A 10,289-nucleotide genomic window follows, 5' to 3' on the forward strand; every position below is an offset into this window, starting at 1 on the left:
CCAACAATTCAATAACCCAGAGACACAACACAGAAAAGACAGAAGCCCTTTAACTAAAACAGTTGTCCTTAGACATACAGCATAAACAGCATGTGGGAAATGGTTAGAAATTAAACTTCTTGGGCCAGACTGTAGCATGGTGGTTAAGATGGCTGGATTCCACATGGCTGACTGCAGGTTGAGTCCTGGACCCCACAGCTTGAGAAACACATGTATGCCCAAATACCAAATGATGGAATAAGAGATTCCATTCCCCATGGAGGGGAGAGGTGCTTTCTCTCTCTCTCTCCCTTTCTTTTTCCCCCCAAATATGCCCTCTGACAAAATTTTGAAAACAAAATGAAAATTCTTAGGCTAGGCTTTCCCAAGGCCTGACTAATCAGAGATTCTGAAAGTAGTTAAGACCCAGTCAGGTATAGTGATGCAGTATAGCTAATCCTCCAGATAATTTTGATTCATGTTATGCTTTGAACACCACTACTATGGATGACAACAGAACCAAGGCTTTGCAAAGAGATAGATTTAACCATTGTTTTTAAGAAGGAGTGAGAAGTAGGACATGTCAGTCTGTTTCTGAGTATTTGGGGGATCAGAGCAGGGACGGGGCATTTAGCTGGCAGCAACAAGGCCAAGGTAGCAGGTGCTAGAAGTACATAGGTTTAACCAGTCATAGAGTAATGAGATGAATCCAGGCCCCACTTGCCTCATGGATTAGTAAAGTTAATAAGGCATTGCTCCTTTGTCCAATAGTCATCACAATGAATTTTCATTTTCTGTGAGTGTCAGGAAAACAGGAAGTGTCATCAGGCTAATTCTTGTGTCTGGCATGAACGTCACTGGGTAGAATCAATAAGAAAGTGTAGACAGTGCTTTGCAGTGTTCAGGACATTTGTGGAAATTATTGTTCCAAAATACCTATTGCTGACTCAGCCGTTCTGTGTTTGGCTAGTTCTGGAAAAGAATGACCCTGGGTCCCCACGGCAATATGTGTAAAGGCAAAAGGTAAAAGGCACCACTCCTACTGCAAGGGACTGGAAAGTTAATTTATTAATCCAGTCACATCTAACACACTGAAATTTAACCAAGGGGAATCAGACCTTAGGTGAGGTTAGATTCTCAAGTAAAAGTAATAGAGTAAAATCAGGAATGGCCATCTTTTTAAAAAAATTTTATTTCTTTTTATTTTAATTTCTTTTATACATTCAATCACGTTACTTAGCTTACAAAGTGAATATTTCAACACGTGTACGTTTCTCACCAGTCCAGTTGACAATACTATAAAGTTATCTTCCATAGATAATAATTCATTTCTTTTTCCCATAAATGCCTTGCCTCTCTATTTTCCTCCTTAATATCCTTCCTCAGACTCTACTCCTTCACCTACCCTCTTCCACACTGTATATGGTATTCACAACCATTTACTAAGTTTCTATAACGTTTAGTCATTTAGGAATGGCCATCTTTGTGTTTGAAAATGCCTTACATAGAAATATGGGACATGGGCAGGCAGGTAGCGTGGTGATTAAGGACACTGGACTCCCACATGGCCAACATGGTTTGAGTAACGTACCTGGTAGCATGCTTTTTCACTTTCCCTCTCTCTCTGTTCCTCTCTCTCTTACTCTGTCCCTCTCTGGTCAAATTAAAATAAATAAGTAAATAAGTAAGTAAGTAAATAAATAAATAAAAAGTTAAATAAAATGATTTTTTTTTTGAAAAGGAAATATGGGCAGTATACAATTTTGTAGGCAACTGCCCTCACACACCAAAATTAGAGAACATAAAGGAAACAGCATGGGAAGAATCTTTCTGCAAACATACGTGTATTGAAAGCATTCTTGTTCCAGCCATTCTTGTGCACACTGCTGAGCTGCTGTGCTCCACAGGCAGAGACCACACGGGAGACCCAGGTTAGATTCCTAGCCAACCTAATGGCTGGCCATCATGGTTAGCACCTGTCTTCTCTGCTGGGAGGCTGAGGTGGGATGATTACAACATGGTGAGACTCTGCTTAAGAAAAACAATGCTGCCTTTAAAACCGTCACAATTCCTATCCTGAATGGGAACAGGGATAGACATTTAATTTTTTTTAACTCTATTGTTTTCCTTAAATTTTTTTTTCTTTTTCCCTTGATTCCCTTCTGCTGTTTGGTTGAATGAGATTTAACTAAAGAAACTAAAACTCCATCTAAGAGGTCTATCTCTAAACAGAAGGGAATTTGTTCAACAGACTTAACAATACCTATATGAATCAAATGTATAAGGAGAGGTTATCAGGTGCCATAAAATTTTCCAAGTGCGTTATGAATGTCCAAGCATTTTGGCTCTGGAGGCTGTGTACTTAATCACCAACCTATGCTCCCTTTTTCCTTTTTCATATACTGTGTTTCTGCTATATGCAACTCGGAGAATGGCAGACCACTGTCAAAACATAGAGATGAATATGTTAAAGTCATGTGCTAGCCAAAGATGTTCCTCCTTGTGCTTTTGTTCTTGAAGGGTGGGCAAGTAATATAAATAAACACCTTTTTTTTTCTTTTTGACTTGAGAGAGGGAGAGAGTGAGAGAGAAATGCAGGAGGGGGAGAAAGATTTTTTGACAGGGTCTCTTGCCAAGTTGTGTCACAAACCTCCAGCCCCAGCCTCCCAGTTAGCTAGGTCCACTGGTGCATGTCACTATACCTGACTTGTTTAGGTAGGACCTGAAAATGAACCCAAGGCCTCCCATGCAGCCTCAGGCATTGTGCAGGACTGTTCGCCTGTTTGTGCCGTGGTGGTTGGGCCAGAAGCTTTTTCTTTTTAGGAAACTATGGCTCGTTATTCTCCCTGGAGCAGGAAATAACAACAACGGTCCACATATTAGGTTGTCACAGAAGGAAAGAATGGAGTTGGGCTTTTGTGGTTCGAGGTGCGGGATGTCCATCAGTTGTCAGGAAGTGAAGCTGGCTGGAATTCATGCAGTCGGAGCTGGGTACAAGTTTCTGCAGGTGCTGCTGACGGATTTCTGTCCTCATAAACCTGAAGCATGATCTAGGGCTCAGTCCAAAGCTGCAACTCAAGGAAGTCAAAGAAAAATGGGACATTGGTGATGATTTAGATTGCCAGTGGGAGGGAAAGAACATAGCGCACCCAAGATGTACCCTGGGAGCTGAGGCAAGCATTAGCATAGTGCACGCTGGGTTCTGCCCCCTCCTTGTCTTTTCCAGTTTGTGTTAACTGTTAGTTTAAAAAAAAAAAAGTGACATTTTAAAGGTACTTCTGTGAATTCTGGCCTTGTTCGGGAATTTTAGAAACTGGTGATATGAATCTTATGGCTATGGGAGAAATTATTGACTAAGTTTTGCCCCATAATTTTTAAAAATTTTATTGTTTTTTGAGAGGTTTTTGCTATAGGGCACATGTGCTCACCAGAAAGACAGAGAGAGACAGAGAGACAGAAAGCGAGAAATCACGCCCCCCCGCCCCGGGGAGGATGGCCATGCCGCAATCCCTTCTCCTCCATTTTCCTCTCAAGATCTTGGGCATGCACACACATGCACCCGGCATGAGTTTAAGCCACTGGATCCGGGACTCGAACCACCAAGTCAACTACATGGGAGTCCAGCGGCATAGCCATTACGCCAACTGCTGGTTCCATTGCCCCATAATTTTAAATGCTAATAAAGTAGAATCTGTTAGAGATATTCAGTGATGCAGTATCATAAGTGTTAAGGTCACTTCTGCCTTCTTCATACAACCCTACTGTGGGTGCCTTTATCCTCATCCTGGGCTGGTCTCAAGGAAATAAACAACAAACACAACCACAAAGCCTGCCTGAGGTTCTTCTTCCTTATGGGTACCTCCTCACACATGATCTATTATTATTGACTCTGCTGTAATGACGGAGTAGAAATACCCTGGAAACGTATAGGGAATCTTCAAAGTCCAAGGAAAATGTATATTATGAGAAAACTATATGTGGATCTCAAAACTTTTTGCATCAAAATAAACTTGCACATGAATTCCACCTTTGCAAGATCTTTTGGATGTCCCCTCATACAGATGGGAGTTCAAAGTCTTCCTTTTACCACACACCACCTAGAGAAACTAATTAACACATCCAACATTTGTTTTCTTATCTGAAAAATGAACGGTAATCTATCCCTCACTGAGTCTTTTTAAGGATGTGTTATCTATCTATATAACGCAGGCTTAGCAACTTAAAATAATAAATGTGTATTATCTCACATAATTTCTGTGGTTTAGCAACTATGAGATTAGTTGGGGTGGCAGGGAGTTCTAGCACAAAGTCTTTGATGAAATTGTAGTTGAGAGGTCAGCGTGCTTCTATTCATCTGAAGGCTTGACTGGGGCTAGAGGGTCCACTCCAAAGTGATTCACTCACACACAGGACAGGTCAGTGTTGGCTGTTGGCAGGAGATTCTAGTGCCTTTTAACAAAGATCTCTTCATGAGAATACTGGAATTGTACTCACAAAATGACAGCTGGCTTCACCCAGAAAGAGTAATTCAAAGAGGTCAAGAGGTAAGCCACAATGCCTTCTATTGGAAATCACATATTGTCACTTCTGGGTATTTATCTTGCTAGAAGTAAGATACTAAATTCAGTCCATACTTGAGGGTAAGAACATTAAGCTCCACCTTTCCTTCTTTCTTTCTTTCTTTCTTTCTTTCTTTCTTTCTTTCTTTCTTTCTTTCTTTCTTTCTTTCTTTCTTTCTTTTTTTTTTTTTTGAAAAAGATTTATTTTATTTGTCTTTATTTATTTATTTTGATTTGACTAGAGAGGGACAGAGTGTGTGGGTGGGGGGAGGTTGACCAGGGAATGGAGCCTCTGATCTTCTGTGGATCCAGCATTCCTTTAGCAATGCAATACTTTTGCACCAACCTGCTGGCCAACTTCGTTTTTTGAAGGGATTGTTAAAAAATTTGTAAGCATATTTAAAACCACTATAAGAGGTAACATAATTAAAATTTTTATAGCAAAGTAAGTGTTCAATAAATGAAAGCAATTATTGTCTGAAAGCTAAGTCGTATCCTTTTCTACTTTACCTTCCCAACAAACAACTAGCAGGGACTTGCTGTGTGCTATGTAGCAGCCCTCTTAAATCATGAGCTATATGTATTGCTTAACTTGTTGGGTATTTTGCTGACAATTTTAGATGAAATAGCTTATTTAATCTTCAAAATGGAGAGAGAGGTCAGCAGCTGGTAAGATGGTTAAGGTCCTGGACTTCTACATAGCCAACCATGGTTTGAGCCTCAGACCCAGTGGCTTGAAATCATGCTGGGTATGTGTGTGTACATGCCCAAAATCCAAGAGGAAAATGGAGAAGAAGGGATTATGGCATGCCCATTCCCCAGGAATGATTTCTCTCTCTCTCTGTCTTTCCCCATTGAGCACATGCACCCTAAAGCAAAATGCTAAACAAACAAGCAAAACTTTGGAAAATGGGTACCAGTCTATTACTAACCCAGTTGCAAAATGGAGAAACTGAGGTATACACTGGGTTGTTAAGTAGTTCATTGGATGTTAACACATGGAGGGGTTATAGAGCCAGGAATTGGTTTCAAGTGGTCAGCTCCAGGATGCAGGCTTTAGTCTCCTTTCCATGGGTATTTCCACTAATCAGGGCCTCCAAAATTATGCACGTGAAATGTTCCTGTCTCTGAAACTTATTTGTCTGGGAATATTTTGGGGTAGGAGTAAGTAATGATACTGAATTGGGAAACTTGTGTCCTGAGGCCCTTTTTTGACACCTAGATTACTCTAAAAATTCCCAGTCAAAATTTTGCAACATGAAGGACAGGAATTCTCCCTCACACGCTTCCTTTTTCTACCATTGGATGAAAACACTCCATAGCCCTTTTTACTTTCTTCTCTCCTACACTTTCAGTATCTCCTTGAAACTTCGGTGTTCAGAGTTCTTATGATTACATAAAAGCTTAAAAAACACCAAATTAGATGATCTCAGAGGTCATTTCCTGCTCTGAAGTCTTTTAACGACAAGAGTCCTTCTCCCTGCTTCCCCATCTTTGTAGAATTTAGTGACCAAGTCTAGTCAATTCATCCTCACCAATTATTCTCTTGACTCCTGTGTGCATCCCTTAGCACACACATTCTGTATCTGATGAGAACTGGGGTTGAATTATTGTGGCAGTCACTTAACAGGGCCCATGTCTCCAGTCATTCTCACTTCCAAATTCTCTTGTGTCCAATGATCACATAAATCTCCAAGAATGTCTTCTTTGGTTATGCCACTCTGTTGTTAAAACACCACTGCTCTTTTTATTTTATTTTATTTTTAGAAAGATCTTTGCTGAAGGGTACATATGCTCACCAGAGGCAGAGAGAGACAGAAAGTAAGAAATCACCCTGTGATGGACATGCTGCAATCCCTTCTCCTCCATTTTCCTCTTGGGATTTGGTGCATGTATACACACACACACACACACACACACACACACACATCTGGTATGAGTTTCAAGCCTTCAGGTCTGGAACTTGAACCACGGTCTGTCGTATGGGAGTCCAGTGACATAGACATTACACCATCTGCTGATCCAAAACACCACCCTTCAATTGCCTCGTCATAGTCCTCAGATGAGGTCCCTCAGATATTAGTACACATCAAGATAGTGTTTAGAGAATACAGTCTAAAAGTTGTTTTCACTAACAACTTCTCCCCAAGACTTTAATGTGCTTATGTGCAAAGTGAATCTTCCCGAGAGAGGTGATATAACCAAGAGGTTTCCTCTCTTGGATTTATCATGGACAAACACAGGCTCCAGGTCATAAAATTCTCTCAAGTTGTCGGCTGGAGAGTTGTTTCTTAGCACTATCTTCCTTGATACTTCTTGCTTGGTGATCCTCCTCCTGTTTGCTGTAGTGCACCTCAACACGTGCAAGTCCTGAAAGCCCTTCCTCAATAGGCTGTTATTCTCTTTCTCTCCTTCACTGCCCAACCATCAGCCTCCACAGAACCGTCACTGCGGAATATCAAGATATGTTTGTACATTTATACATACACATAACTTTCTTTACCAACTGACCAGGTATTAATAATACAATTTTTTGTTAATTTTTTTCATTAGCAAGAGAGAGACAGTGAGGGAGAGAGAGTTGGGGAGAGAGAGGGGAATGCACCCTTGACAGGATCTAATTACTTCACAATTCCCCTCCACCAGCTTTCCAGCTAGAACCTTGGTTGCATAGGTACCTGGGCTGTTTCAAGTTAACTAGGGATTTGAACCTGTGGTCAGCCATGTGGCTTCCAGCAGTGCAGCACTGCACACTACCACCTGTGCCACTGTGGCTGGACCAGGACTAGGAAATTATAAGAAGACATTGTTCCATAGGGTGGAAAAATTTAAAACCATGTACTAAACAGAATTTCTGTAAGTCCCAAAATGTGCATGTATGTGTTGACTGAGATGTTGGCTTTTATCTGATGATCCTCTTTGAGCACATCTACAGCTTCTACTCTGACTTCTCTATCCCTGGTTTTCCTTCCTGTATCTTTTTTTTTTTTTTTTGAGAGGTTTTTGCTATAGGGCGCAAGCGCTCGCCAGACAGACAGAGAGAGACATAGAGACAGAAAGCGAGAAATCACCCCCCAGGGGGTATGGCCATGCCACAATCCCTTCTCCTCCACTCTCCTCTCGGGATCTTGGACACGCACGCACACGCGCCCGGCAGGAGTTTTAAGCCACTAAGTCTGGGACGCAAACCACGGTCAACTATGTGGGAGTCCAGTGACATAGCCATTACACTAACTGCTGGTCCCTCATTTCTGTATCTTGAATAATCTAATCTTCTAGACTACTCCTATGAAATTCCATTTCTATTTTTGGAAAATCCCAATGCGTGCCCATTGGGTCATCTGAGGATCTATCATGATACCTCTTATTCAGACATCCCCCCTCCCAAGTCCCAGTCATTGAATCCAGAATAGAGTCCTGTGGATTTTGTTTGAATAATTGGTGGTGACTTTTGATAATCCAAGAGCTGAAGAATAGTACAAAGGGAGAGGTCTTAGCGCTGCAGGTCTTCCAACACCATCCAGGTGACATATCCCCCAAGGCAAATCTCTCTGGCAATTTCCCTAGAGACATACCTAAAAAGAAAAATAAACAACCCCAACTGTTTAATCAGTCAGAGCAGTGCAGATCTTCTAAAGTTATTTGAATCCTCAGGGAGAACACAAGCCCTCTAAACCCTAATGAAAATTATTTTCTAACTACTCGGTAATGTGCAACATAACTTTTTCTTCCTTTGAAGGCAGTAAATTTCATTATTATGCAGAGTAATATTATACTTTCTCGCTTTTAGCTTATATCACTTGGGGACTGATGGAAAGAGGAAATTGCCATATGCCTCCTAAAGATCACTTCCTTATTCCTATAAAGAGATCATTTGGAGGACCATTCAAGCAGGTAAAGGGTATGGCACAATGCTGGGCACTAGAAATGGCCACATGAATAAACACGTTTCCCGCTCTGAGAGCTGGAGGGCTGACCTTCATTTAGACATTTTTCTTTTTTAATGTCAAATACATTTTGATCACCTGTCATGTACTAGATGCTGTGTTGGGTGGTAGGGGATGTCTTAAACTGGGCTCCTTGGAAACAGACTCTGAAACCTAGAATTGTAAATTGTGTGCCGAGGCTTACAGGGGCATATTCTTGGGAGATGTCCCTAAGTAAAAGTGAAGCTTGCAGGATTGAGCAGGGGAGGAACTGATGCTTCATGCAGTTCCAACTGAGGTCTAGTCCAGTCCAACCAGGAGCTAAAATAATCCTGCAGCATTGTCTCAAAGAGGCAAAGATGCCAGGTCTTTGTGTGCCCATGTCATCCAGCCTTTGGTGGCCCATCTCCTCTGAGAGTGGCTTTGACCTTGGCCAAGGCAAATTTTTTGCAGCCTAGACAATGCTGATTGAGGGGCATGGCTTTGATCTGTCAGCAGTCATTATCCCCAGTAACTGAGAGATGGGGGGAAATCTGTGTGAGAACACAATACCATGTAACAGGGATGAGGAAGCAGTCATGCCCTTTGGCAGCTGATACTGTGAGGAGCCACAGCGGCTAACAGGCAAGTACAAGTGTGAGTAGACAAGTGCAAGGGTGTGGAAAGTGCTGTGAGGACACAGCCCCGGCCTTCAAGGTTCTCAGGGGCACTCCCAGAAGAGATGATGGCAAGATGAGATTGCAACGGGGAACTGGCATGTAAGGGAGCGGGTGTGGAACGTATTAAAAGGAAAGAGACTTCCTGGTAAAGAAGATAGCATGTGCAAAGGGTAGGTAATGTGAGAACATGACATAGCGAGTGCCTTGCAGAGTTAAGAATCACTGGAATGCAACACGCTATAGATGAAATGGTGCCAGGTGCCCAGAGAACTGAGTGAGGGCCCGGGCACGCAAACCACGTGAAGGACAGAGCAGGCCAGGCACAGCGGTTGGGGCATTATCTGGATTATCCTGACAGTCATGGCTTCCAGCAAGGAGTTACATGATAAAATTTGCACTTCAGGAAGAACATGCTGGCCAACAGTGTGGAAAAAGAATTGGAGGCAAAAGAGTGACAGGGGGCTGCTATGAGTGACTGCATAGGTGGCCGGTCCATTAGTTTCAGATGAGAAATAATAGTGATTAAAATGGAGTCCCATCAGGTGAGGTGGAGAGAAATGGATGTATTGAGAGATATTAAGGTGGCAGAATGCATAAGACTTGACTGATTGGATAGGAGCCGTTAGGGAAAAAGACGAGTCAACTTCAGATTTGTCTCTAAGTCTGAGCAGGCCTGCACGGGCATGAAGCAGAGGTCTGAGAGTGTCAGACTGAAATAAGGGAACCAATTAGAGACATGAAACATTTTCTTTGTACAATGGGAGGAGGGCAGTATGGACTACACTCTTTTCTATAACATTATAGAATTCTAGGAAAATACAATACTTATTTTACAACTTAGATTATTTTTTAAAGAAAAATGTCAATGCAAACATTGTCTTTGCATTTAGCCACTAAAGTATTAATATCAGAGCCACCTCTAGCAAAGTAGAGGCAGACTGTTTTGATTCCTATTTGGTAATACATTAGACCTGACAAAGGACATTCTAGAAAGAACATTCTAACGTGTTCTTTCGTCTTTGATTCATACTGAGGTAGGAATTATTACATGCCTAACTTACAGAAGCAGAAATACAGGCTCAGAGAAGAGGAATGACTTCATTTCCCAAGCCACAGCGTTGAACCTAGAATGTGGGTTCCAGTTGGTGCAGCATTTCCTGAGGTAG

This window comes from Tupaia chinensis, unplaced genomic scaffold, assembly GCF_000334495.1.
Source record: "Tupaia chinensis unplaced genomic scaffold, TupChi_1.0 Scaffold000017_1, whole genome shotgun sequence".
NCBI lineage: Eukaryota > Metazoa > Chordata > Mammalia > Scandentia > Tupaiidae > Tupaia > Tupaia belangeri.